The following is a 14,131-nucleotide window of genomic DNA, read 5'->3' on the forward strand; positions in this document are numbered from 1 at the left end:
TAAAATTGTCATTGGCATTATTAAGGTTTCAGAGAAAATAAAAAGTGGGAACAATTAATAAAAATGGCATTTTAAAAATTACATCAAATTTTAAACCAGGTGAGATTAATAAATTAAAAATTTGCTCTTACAATTTATCTCCTTAAAAAGTATTTTTTATTTTTTAACATTTTTCTTTTAATGTGATTTGTATACAAGAAAACTCCTCCATGTTACATGGACACTTTGATGAGTTTTGAAAAATGTATACACACATGTAAATACCACAGGAATCATGAACCAGAACGTTCCTTTCAACCTGAAGTTTTGTCTCATGTGTCTCTTTGTCATCAATTCACTCCTCCCACCATGACCCTTGGCAACCAATGATCTGCTTTCTGTTATTACAATATTTCTTTTTCTAGAATTTCATATAAATGGAATCATACAATATGCAATCCTTTGTGTCCAGCTTTTTTAAACTCAGTATACAGCTTTTGGGATTCATCCATGCTGTTGGCTGTATAAGCAGTTCACTCATTTTCATTGCCAAGAAGTATTTCATTATATGAATATAACACAGTTTGTTCTATCCATTCACATATAAGTTGTTTACAGCTGTTGACCATTATAAATAAAGCTGCTATGAACATTTGAGTATAAATGTTTATACTGATATGTATTTTCATATCTCTTGAGGAAATGCCTAGCAGCAGAATTTCTGGACTATATGTAAGTGTATGTTCAATTTTATAAGAAATTACCAAACAGTTTTCTATAGTCCTTCTGCCATTTTGTCTTCCCACAGCAATGAATGAGATATATAGCTGCTGTATACTTTCACCAACACTTGGTAGAGTCAGTCTCTTCAATTTAGTGAATCTAGTAGTAGTAATATCTCATTTTATTGAGGTGTAATTTACATACTTTACAGCTTAACAATTTTTAGTTAATTTATACATCATGGAATTATCATCAATATTCAATTTTAGAACAGTTTCGTCACCTCAAAGCTTTCCTTATGTTTGTTTGCAATCAATCCCCACTCCCACCGCCAGCCCCAGGCAAACATTAATCTCTTTTATCTTTATAAAGTTTTGAAATTTCTAAAAATTTCTTATAAATAAAATCATATAAGGTGTAGTCTTTTGTATCTGGCTACTTTGACTTAGCATAATGTGTGTGAGGTCTGTTTATGATGTTGCATGTATCAATAGTCTATTCCATCTTATTTTGAATTATATTTCAATATATGTATATACCACATTTTATGTATTCATTCACCAATTGGCACACATTTGGATTATTTCAGTGTAAGGTCTTAATGAATAATGCTGCTACAGGCTGAGTAACCTTTATCATAAAATGCTTGGGCCCAGAAGTATTTTGGATTTTGGATTTAGGATTTTTTTTTCAGATTTTGTAATATTTGCATTACTTACTGGTTCAGCATCCCTAATTTGAAATCCAAAATGCTCACATTAGTATTTCCTTAAAGCATCATGTCAACACTCAAAAGGTTAAAATTTTGAAACATTTTGGATTTCAGACTTTTGAATTATGAATGCTAAACCTGTACAAACAGTCACAAACAAATGTTTGTGTGAACCTGTTTTAATTTATCCTGAGAGGCTAACTAGGTATGAAATTGCTGGGTCATATGGTAAAGGTCATTTTGACTCTTTAATAAATTGCCAAACTGTTTTCCATTTCAAACCACAGTGTATAAGGGTCTCAATTGCTCCACATCCTCACTAACCCAGGTATTTTCAGTCTTGGGTTACAGCTCTTGTATTAAGTGTGTAACGATATCACACTGTGGTTCTAATTTGCATTTCAGTAATGACTAGTGATATCGAGCATCTTTCATGTGCTTGTTAGCCACTCATATTTGTGTTGTTATAATGTCTATTTAAATTATTTATATTCCACATTGTATTATAAATCATAACATCATTTTATAACCCATAAATATATACAACTATAATTTGTCAAATACTAATTAAAAATAAAAACTAAACAAATAAAATAATGTATCAATTTTTAAAATTAGATTGTCATCTTTTTAATATATTTTGGATAGAAGTCCTTTATTAGATATAGAACTTGCAAATATTTTCTCTAATATGGCTTGACTTTTGAAGGACAAAATATTTTAATTTTGTTAAAATCAAATTTATTGATTTTGTTATGTATGAATCAGACTTTTGTTGTCATATCTAAGAAATCATTGCTTAACCCAGAATTTCTTAATAGTGGAACTAAGTTAAATGTCTCCTTTTAAAAAATCAACATTCTTTTAAGGAATATAATAGAAGTCAGAGTCTCCACAACACTATATTCAAAAAACCATAATAAAAATCGAAGATAATTTGACATAGGAAGAATTAAAAAAATGTGATCCATTTTCAAGGGAAAGGCGTAGCAGTGAGACCAATTCTGAGATGATCTAGATATTGGAATTTTCAGGCAAGTTTAAAGAAACAATTATATCAATGATCTAAAGGAAAAAGGGCTTGCAATGAAGGAAAATAGAAAAAAATACTTTCTATTAAATATGTTTTTAATTGACAAGTAAAAATTATACATATTTGTGGCACACAGCATGATGATTTGGTATATATACATTGAGGAGTAGCTAAACCAAGATAATTAACATATATATCACCTTACATACGTATCACTTTTTTTTTTTGGTGAGCACAGTTAAAATTTACCTTCTTAGCAATTTTCAAATATACAATATGTGGTTATTAACTGTAGTCACCATGATATAAAATACATCTCTTGAAATTGTTCCCTCTAAGTGGTATTTTGTGACCTTTTACCAACATCTCCACAACCACTCTCACCAGTCTCGAGTAATCAATCACCACTTTACTCTCTGTCTCTATGAGTTTGACTTTTTTACATTTCACGTATAAGTTAGTGTGGAAAAAAAAAAAAAAAGTTAGTGTGGATATATCTTTATTTGCTTGGCTTATTTCACTTAACATAATATCTTCCAGGTTCATCCATGTTTTTGCAAATGACAGGATTTTCTTCTCTTTAAGGCTGAGTAATATTCCACTGTGTGTACATAATACTTTTCTTTACCCATTGTGTACATAATACTTTTCTTTACCCATTCATCAGTTAATGAACACTAAGTTTGATTCTGTATCTTGGCTATTGTAAATAATGTTCCAATGAGCACTAGAGTGCAGATTTCTCTTTAATATACTTATTTCATAACCTTTGGATAAATACCCAGTTGTGGGATTGCTAGATCATAGAGTAGTTTTATTTTTAATTTTTAGGAGCCTCCATACTGTTTCCCAGAAAGGCTATACTAATTTACATTCCCATCAACAACAGCATGCATGGGTTCCCTTTTTGCCACATTCTTGCTGACACTTTTTATCTTTCATCTTTTTGATAGTAGCCTTTCTGACAGGTGTGAGTGATGTCTCATTGTGGTTTTAATTTGCATTTCCATGATTATTAGTGATGCTGAGCATTTTTTCATACATCTATTGGCCACTTGTATGTCTTCTTTTGAGAAATATCTATTCGAGTTCTTTGTCAATTTTTTAATCTGAGTATTTGTTTTCTTGCTATTGACTTGAGTTCTTCATATATTTTGGATATTAACACCTTAACAGATGTATGGTTTGCAAGTATTTTCTCTCATTCTGTAAGTGTTTCTCTTTAATCTGTTGATTATTTTCTTAGCTGTGCAGAAGATTTTTAGTTTTATGTAATCTTCTGTTTTGTTGCCTGTGTTTTAGGGTTATACCCAAGAAAACATTTGCTCAGACCAACATCATGGAGTTTTTCCACTGTTTTCTTGTGGAAACAAAAACTAGTTTTAGTTTCAGATCATACATTTAATTCCTTAGTCAATTTTAGTTGATATTTTTAGATGCTCTAAGATAAGAATCCAATTTCATTCTTCTGCATGTGGATATCCAGTTCTCACAGCACTATGTATTCATTTATTGAAGACATTCTCATTTCCCCATTGTGTGTTCTTGGCACTTTTTTTGAAGTTCTGTTAACTATAGAATTGTGGATTTATTTCCAGGTTCTCTAAACTCTTCCATTGTTCTATGTGTTGTTTTCATACCAGTATCATGCTATTTTGATTCCTATAGCTTTGTAGTATATTTTGAAATCAGTTAGTGTGATGTGTCTGGTTTTGTTCTTTTTACTCAAGATTGCCTTGGTTATTTGTGGTCTTTTGTAGTTCAACACAAATTTTAGAATTTTTTTTTCTGTTTCTGTGAAAACTATCTTCGACTTTCGATAGAGATTGCCTAGAATATGTAGATCATTTGGGGTAGTATGAACATTTTAACAATAGTAATTCTTCCAATCCATGAACATGGAATATATTTCCATCTATTTGTGTCTTATTCAATTTTATTCATCAATGATTTTTAATTTTCAGTGTACAGATCTTCACTGGCTTAGCTAAGTTTATTCCTAAATATGTTATTTTTTGTAGCTATTGTAAATGAAATTGTTTTCTTGATTTCTTTTTCAAATAGTTTGTTGTCAGTGAACAGAAATACTACTTATTCTCATGTCTTGATTTTGTATCTTACAACTTTACTATAATCCCTTACTAGCTCTACGAATTTTGGTAGGGATTCCTTAGGGTTTACTATATATAGGATCATGTGGTCTGCAAACAGAGACAATTTAACTTCTTTCTTTCCAATCTGGATGCCTTTTACCCTGAAGAATTTTCTATGTGGTCGTAATAAGAAAGGGTATTCTGCTGCTGTTGAACAGAATGATCTGCTCGGGCCATTGGTATAAAGAGTAGTTCAAGTCCAATGTTTCCATATATATAAATTCCATATATATATTCCATATATATTCCACATATATTCCATATATATATTCCACATGTACCATATATATATTCCACATATATTCCATATATATATTTTACATATATTCCACATGTATATTCCATATATATTCCATATATATTCCACATATATTCCACATATATTCCATATGTATAGTGTATGCGTATATATATACACACACAATTATTATATCTTCTTAAAGAACTTCTTGAAAAGCCTTTATTGGTATATAATGACATTTTTGTCTCATTTTAGTTTTTGACTTACAGTCTATATTATCTGCTGTAAGTATAGTGGCCTCTGTTCTCTTTTGGTTTCCAATTGCATCAAATATGTTTTTCCATTCTTTCACTTTCACACAATCTATGTGTCTCCTTAGTGGTGAAGTGAGTCTTTTGGAGGCAGCATATAGTGAGACCTTGAGGTTTTTTTGTTTGTTTTGTTTTGTTTTGTTTTTGTTTTTGTTTTTGTTTTCACTCAACCAGTTTACATCTTTTGATTACATAATGTAATCCATTTACCTTCAAGGTAATTATTGATGGGTAAAGATTTACTACTGCTATTTTGTTATTTTTTTCTGGTTGCTTTGTAGATCTTTTATTTTTCTTCCTCTCTGTTGTTTTCTTTTGAGTTTAGAAGATATTCTCCAGTGACAGACTTTGATTCCTTACTTTCTATCTTTGATGTGTCTACTGTAGGTTTTTGTTTTGCAGTTACCATGAAGCTTACATAAAAATCTTCTAACAGGCTGTTTTAAGCTGATAACAACTTATCTTTGATCACATAAAACAACAACACTTTTACTCCATCTTCATGCACACATTTTATATTTTTGATATCACAATTCACATCATTTTATATTGTGCATCCATTGACAAATTATAGCTATTAATATTTTAACAGTTTGTCTATTAACTTTTACACTAAAGATATAAGTGATTTACATGCTATACATTACTAGAGTATTCTGAATTTGACTTATTTTTATCCATGAGTTTTATACTTTGTGTGTGTGTGTGTGTGTGTGCTACCAATTAATGTCCTTTTCTTCCAGCTTGAAGAACTTTTTTAAAGCATTTCTTGTAAGACAGATCTGCTGACAATGAACTCTTTCAGCTTTTCTTTGTCTGGGAAAGCCCTTATCTCTCCTTCATCTCTGAAGGACAATTTTTCCAGGCACAGTATATTTGGTTAGCAGGTTATTTTTCCCCAGCACTTTGAATATATCATCCCATTCTCTCTTCGTCTGTTAAGTTTTTCCTATAAAATCCTCTGCTAAAAATCTTGAAAGTCCCTTATATGTTATTTGCTTTCTTTTCTTTTGCTGCTTTCAGGATCCTCTCTTTGTTTTTTCATTTTTGACGATTTTGTTATATAATATGTCTTGATGTAGTCTTTTTGGGGTTGAGTCTGACTGGAGACATTTGACCTTCCTGTACCTGGAAATATATATCTATTTCCAGGTACAGGATTTACTTCCAGGTACAGGAAAGAGATATAGCTATATATCTATATACATATAGATATAGATATATCTATTTCCAGGTACAGGAAAGTCAAATGTGTGTGTGTGTGTGTGTGTGTGTGTGTATCTTTCTCTAAATCTAAAAAGTTTTCACATATTACTTCTTTAAGTAAACTGTATCCATTTATCTTTTTCTTCTCTTTCATTAACTTTTAAAACTCAAACGTTTGCTATTTTCATACTGTCCCATGAATCCCATAAGCTTTCTTCATTCTTTTTTATCTTCTTTTTTCTCCTCTAATTATATGTCTTCAAATAACTGGCCTTTGAGTTCACAGAATATATCTCCTGCTTGATTGAGTCACTGCTGATGCTCTCTATTGCATTTTTTATTTTATTCATTGTACTTTTAAGCTCTTGAGTTTCTTTTTAAAAATAATTTAAATTTTTGTTAAATTTCTCATTTGATCATTTTTTGTTTCCTTAATTTCATTGAATTGTTTCTCTGTATTTTCTTGTAGTTCACTGAGCTTTCTTAAAACAACTATTTTGAACTCTTCCTCACTCATTTCATATATCTCCATTTCTTTGTGATTAACTACTGGGAGATTATTGTTTTCTTTTGGCAATGCTATGTGTTTTTGGTTTTTCATGTTTCTTGCTGCTTTATATTGATGTCTGTGCATTTGATAGAGCAGTAACCACTTATAGCCTTTACAGGTTAGCTCTCCTGTGGAGAGACCTTCCCCTTTGGGGAGTATGAGGGCACTTGCTGGGTGAAGTGCAGCAGTTCTGGTACCAGTGTGGGTGTCAGCTGTGTAGTCTCTGTGCAGCTGTGTCAGCTGAAGTCAGTGTTGATAAATATTGCAGGGATCCTCAGCAGCCAGTATGTGGATATTTGCAGTGACAACAAGGGTTGTTGGGGTCTTTGGTGGTGATGGCTGCTAAGGTCCTCACGATTTCTTTTTCTCCCACCAGGAAAGTTGTGGTCAGGGGATCCCTCTTGGTACTATGTCTGGCTCATAAGCTTGCTAGCAGTCATGGTGGAACTGGTGTCTGATGAATGGCACCCCTGCAAGAGTCACAGAGCTGAGGTCTGAAGCTCAGGCATGAATGGAGGAATTATGACTCTGGGATTGAGCAAGTAATGGCACCGACAACCAGGGCACAGGCATCTCTACTGTCACGTTGGTAACTGAATGTAAGGTACAGATGCTTACATTAGGTGTAAGGTGTAAGGTGAAGCAGCCTGGAAAGCCAAGAATGGAAGCACATATATGAACAAAGTTACAGCGGCTCCAGGGTTAGGGTAAGGTCTAGCTCTCTATGGCAGCTGAGTCAGTACCTGAGGCTAAGGCACCTCTATTGCTGCCTTGGTAACAGTAGCTGATGCACAGATGCTTATGAAGTAGACAGGTAGCCAAAATGAGAGCACAGATGTGTGCACAATTAGTGCAACTCCAGGGTGAAGGCAGGTTCAAGTTCTCTGTAGTAGGTAGGCAAGACATGGTCAGGTGCATCAGGGCTTGGCTCTCGGGTGTAGAGGGTGAAACAGCTCAATATGACAATGGCCCCAGTGTATAAGCTGTGAGTGGATTCAGTGTAGCTGCAGAACCCTGGTCTGGAGTGTGAGCACTTCCACAACAGCCAAGGTCTAGCATCAAAGCATGCATAGGGTGAGAGAGGCAGTGACTCCTTTCCCAAAGCAGCTCAACGGTTGCCACTTCTTGAGCAGGAAAGGGATGTGGAACCATCATCTCCCTTCTGGGGGTTCCCAGTAGGAATAGCTCTTGGTTACCTGAGTGGCAAGACATCCTTGTGTTCTTAGTGGAGTAGGCTGATGGGGACCATGGTGGTTCCCACCCTGTAGCTAATAGTGATAATCTGCTTTTTCATTCTTTGCTCCTAGCTGTTTCCTGGTATCTCAGGTATGGCAATCTCATCAACAATACTTTCTATGTGGATATTCTACTTTGCTGTTGTTTGTGTATTTGTTCCACTCTATTGCTTCAGATCTTTTAATGTGAATTTGAGTCTCTTTGGGCTACTTCTGTTTGTGAATAGCTGTCTATATTTGTTTTTGTGTGGGGGTATGAGGCTGGTATCCCCTACTCTGCCATCTGGGTGACATCACTCAAGAAATTATATTTTGAAAATCGAAATTTTAAAACTGAAAAGTACAAAATCTGATCTTAAAATGTTACTAGAGGCTGGGAACAGTGGTTCACACCTGTAATCTCAGCACTTTGGGAGGCTGAGGCAGGTGGATCATGAGATCAGGAGTTGGAGAGCAGCCTGGCCAATATGGTGAAACCCCATCTCTACTAAAAATACAAAAAAAGAAAAAAAAAAAAGGCTGCGGATGGTGGCACATGCCTATAGCCCCAGCTACTTGGGAGGCTGAGGCAGGAGAATCGCTTGAACCTGGGAGGCCAATATTGCAGAGAGCCAAGATTGTGCCACTGCACTCCAGCCTGGGCAACAGAGTGAGACTCCATCTCAAAAACAAACAAATTTAAAAAAATGTTACTAGATGGGCTTATAAGAATAGTAGAGATGTCAGTGGAAAGAGTGAACCTGCAGATAGGGCAATAGAAACTATCCAAATGAAGAAGACAGAGGGAAAAAAAAGATTGAAAACATACTGAACAGCACCTCAAGGACCTGTGAAATATTATCAAAATGTCTAACTGGAATGGTATGGTTTGGATGTCATATCTCCTCCAAATCTCATGTTGAAATGTGACTTCCAATGTTGGAGGTGGTCCTAGTGGGAGGTGTTTAGGTCATGGAGGCAGATCCATCATGAATGGCTTGGTGTTTCCTCATGGTAATGAGTTCTCACTCTATGAGCTTATGTGAGATCTAGTTGTTTAAGAGCCAGGTACCTACTCCCTCTTTCTCTTGCTCCCTCTCTCATCACATGATATGCCAGTACCCCTTCACCTTGCAATGATTGTAAAGCTTCCTGAGACCCTAACCAGAAGCAGATGCCAGCATTATGCTTTGTGTACAGCCTACAAAAATATGACTCAAATAAACCTCTTTTTAAAATAAATTATCTAGTCTCAGATATTTCTTTATAGCAGTGCAAAACTGACTAACACAAGGGTATGTGGAGTCCCAGAAAGAGAAGAGGGAATGGTAGAGATAATATATTTGAAAAAATATTGGCCAAAAACTTCCTAAATTTGTGAAAAACATAAATTTAGTGAAATAAATTTAGTGAAATGTGAAATAATTCATATTCAATTATTTCAACACACCAAACAGAATAAATATGAAATTAATAATACATAGGCATACATAGTCAAACTGGTGGGAACCAAATACAAAGATAAAATCTTGGAAACAGAGGAAATAACACATTGGATACAGAATTCAAATAATTGCTGTGCTCTCATCAGAAACAAAAACTGCATAAGAAAATAGAACATCTTTAAAGTGCGTAAAGAAAAAAAAAAACTGTCAAACTGAACTTTTATATCCAGAAAAAAAAAAAAATCCTTCAAAAATACAGGCAAAATAAAAACACTTTTAGATAAGAGAAGACTAGGAGTATTTATTACTGGAAAGACCTACATTGCCAGAAATGCTAAAGAAAGTTCTTCAGGCTGAAGGAAAATAATACTAGATAGAAACTTGGATCTTTAGGAAGGAATGAGGAAAATGATAAATATCTGAGTAAATACAAAAGACTACATTTTTGTTTTAATTTATTTATCACACATTGTTTAAATCTGTGTTTAAACTGTAGGGTTAATAATGTACGCAGATAAATTACTTATGAAAATTACAGAATAAAAGAAGGTGGGAATTGGTAAAGGGCCTATACAGTTGAAACATTTCTATTATGTTGGTGCAAAACCAATGGCAAAACTGCAATCACTTTTGCACCAACCTAATACATTTTACTTTGATTAAAAAAATTAACATTAAAGTGTGGAAATTTATGGTTGTATATTGTAACACCTAGAGTAACCCTAAAATACATATAACACAAAAGCACATAGCTAAAAAGCCAATGTAAAAAACATAATTCTAAAAATTCTAAACATATTTGTGTAATCTAGAATAAGACAGCAAAGGAGAAATAAAGAAATGAAAAACAGAGAAAGAAAAAACAATAAATTTTTTACATAATAGACCTAAATCCAAAGATATTAATAATTACATTAACTATAATGGATTAATAACTCCAATTTAAAAGTAGAGGTCATCAGACATTAAAAAAGCAAGACTCTATGTTATCTGCATAAGATGCATTTTCAATATAAAGACATGGATAGTTTAAATTAAATTTATGGAAAAATAAATTGTAACAGTAATTATAGCATCACTAGATTGTCTATCATAGCAGCTTTATTTATAATAGAGCAAAACTAGAAAGCCAACATTCTATCAACAGAGAATTGGAAAAACAAACCAAGATTCATTCATATAATGGAATAATACCTGGCAATAAAAAATAACTAACTATTGATATATCCAATAGCATGGATACATCTCAAACACATTGTGTTGAGGGAAAGAAGCTTCATACAAAACAGATTCCATTTTGATTCCATTTATATTCAGCTCTAGAACAGGAAAAACTAACTAGTGGTGAAAAATATCAAAGCAGTGGGGCCGGGTGCAGTGGCTCATGTCTGTAGTCCCAGCACTTGGGGAGGCCAAGGCCAGCAGATCACTTGAGGTCAGGAGTTTGGGACCAGCCTGGGCAACATAGCAAAACCCCATCTCTACTAAAAATACCCCCCCAAAAAAAGAAAAAAAAATAGCCGGTTGTGGTGGTGCATCTGTAATCCCAGCTACTGGGAAGGCTGAGGCAGAAGAAACGCTTGAACCCGGGAGGCAGAAGTTACAGTGAGCTGAGATCACGTCACTGCACTCCAGCCTGGGCGACAGAGTGAGACTCCATCTCAAAAAAATAAAAGTGGTTATTTCTGGGTGGTTTGGGGCGAGAATTGACTGAGAAGGATCATGAGGGAATTTTCTGGGAGATGGTAACAAATTCTATAGCAGATTCTATAGCAAAATCACCATAGTGGTTACACAGGTAGATGCAATTGTCAAAACTTGAAAGTACACTTTTTATAAGTATATTTCATTGCATGCAAATTTTACATCAAAAGAAAAAATGTAAAAAGTATTGAATACTACTTTGTGATATGCATGATAAGTGTTCAGGGGAAAGTGTATTAATGTCTGCACTTTCATTGGAAATGCAACTAAAAATAGATATATTGAGGAATATAGGAATAACTAGATGAATGGATATGTGACAAAGCAATATAGTATAATGTTAATAGCAGAATCCAGATAGTTGTTTAGACAATGATCACTGTAAGATTTTTCAGCTTTACCATGTTTACAATTTTTCTTACCAAAAGTTAAAAAAATGCATATTAAAATAAAAGGAGTAGAAACGAGGGACAGAAGCACACAAGCAGCTTAACTGTGTCTTGTTTACTCTTTAAAATAAACATACAAAATGTCCAGAAGGAAATAGAGCAAAATATTACGATTTTAAGGACTCCAGTGCAGAGATCCCACTAACACTTCTCTGTATGCTTGAAATATTCCATAATTTAATTTTTTATAGAATATAAGTGGATAAAATACAATGCAGAAGATTATAAAGGACAATGGACTGAGTCACAGAACCTGGCACGTTCATCTCCACTTAGTTATTGACTGTGGGTCTGGTACTAATGACAAAAAAGGTCCTCAGTTCCCTCATTTGTAAAGTAAGAAGTTTGCACTGGGTGATCTTTCAGGGATTCATTTGATTTCTACAATTCCACAAATCAAAAATAGACTAACGTAATAAAAAGTGTAATTTTAGGAAATTCCTTCTGAGAAAATGTTCAGCGTGAGCCAAAAAGATTCGAAAAGTTAATCATGCAAGTGGTCAAGGAATTAATATGTGCATAGGAAAATTATGACCTTTATGCTTTTACTCAACCTAAACTCAATAAAGTAATATAAAAGTAGAGGGGAAATCATATCACTAAAAATCCCAAAGCCAAGAAAAGGCAGCAAATTTAGTTTTTAAGATCTGATTTATGATATTTATTCTTCCAATTAAATGGGGCCTTCAGAACTCCACTTTAAGTCTTATTTCTTCATTCCTATAAAATGACGGTGAGAATCAATGACCATTAAGAATGCCGTCAATTGTAAAATTCTGTTATTATAATTCTATTTGGATTAAATATAAGTGAGTGTGTATTATTAAACTTTTACCTATCCTCCCATAACACTATCACCTCTACCTAACCATCATAGTTAGTAGGAAGGTGAAGAATTCACTCTGTAAAATCTTTGCTAAATAGTGTGATTTTTTGAGAGCCACAGCTGAGTACTGTCATTAACAATCCCTACCAGACAGCCACTCAGAACTGATGTTGCCAATGTATTGTACACAGTGGACAAATTAATCTTACAAAACTATTGGGATTACAATTTCAATGTAGCATTTAAAGATGTAAACACAGGGTATTCTTGGAGAGCACACTGCATGCTGCCATGTTGCCTATTATAGCATCCTCTCTTGGGAGCCAACATCATATCCCAATAGTACATAAAAAGGGCATGCAGACATCATTTTAACAAAGAAAAGACAGAGATGAAAAAGAGAAACCGATGTATTTAATATCCACAAGTACCTGTTACTTGCTAATTCCATATCCCTTTATGGAATCTACCCTACTGAGCTTAAAACACTGTTTTTGGTTATCAACTAAGTTGGACATATAAGAACTGTGTTTCTGGCCATAAGATAAAACTTTTATCCACTTCAAAAAAAAAAAAAAAACAACAACAACAACGGTGAGAAGAGGGGGAGATTTTTATCATAGTAAAGATGCAGACAAGTTGCATAGATAAATTTGAAGAGATAAAAAAACTCTTGTCTGCAACATCTTTACAATTATATTCTTTAGGAAAGAATGTCTGAAATGTAACAACTACTGCTACTTCTCAAAATAGATAAACAGGCAGATTTTCCCCCTTAGAGGGAGGCTATTTCCAATCATTTCTTATTTTGTGAACATCTTATTTTGAGTCAAAAGTTAGTTCCTAAATCCCATTTTGTAGGGCAATATTTCTTACCTGACAAAAAAAGTCTTTAAGAGTTTTTAACATCATCTTCTTTATCAAAAATTAAAATACATGTCCATGAAGAAACGTATCTGCTTTGAAATACAATGCTGTATTGAAGCTTTTGCTTTTTAATTAGATTTAGAGCACTTTCCTGTTTTTCTTCCCTCTTTACCACTTTCTTTAGTTCCTCTTTCTTTATTCTTGTTATTTGATTTTTCCCCTTCTCATACGTAACATGTGTATTATTTCTCAATGTCCTAATGTGGTTAACACTTAAGTCTTTCTCAATGAGGTCTAGAAGGAAATATGTCCTATAGGATTCTGTCTTGCCAAAAAGCTTTTGCTAAGGAAGCTAAGGAAGAAATAAAAGGATATTAAAAAAATCTATTTTTGTCATTATGTATCTGAAAGTAACCTGCCAACTAGAATAAAACTTGCTTAGTGCTCTAGTTACATAATTATATATAATTAATTATGCTTAAGTTTAAACTGGAATCTCTAATGTTCAAATAAAGCAGTATTATGCCATAGAGACATCCTTCATTTTTAAGAATGGATATAAGCTTCAGGTAGTTGTAAAGTCCACTTATCCATTTTAAACAATAGCTTTATATATGCTGCGAAACCAGAGCTCCATGAAGAATTAATAGTGGCTACATGCAATAGACAACATTAGGCAACAATAAAAGGAGTTTCAGGTTTTTGCTTAATTTCATGC

This window comes from Macaca nemestrina, chromosome 5 (assembly GCF_043159975.1).
Source record: "Macaca nemestrina isolate mMacNem1 chromosome 5, mMacNem.hap1, whole genome shotgun sequence".
NCBI classification, from domain to species: Eukaryota; Metazoa; Chordata; class Mammalia; order Primates; family Cercopithecidae; genus Macaca; species Macaca nemestrina.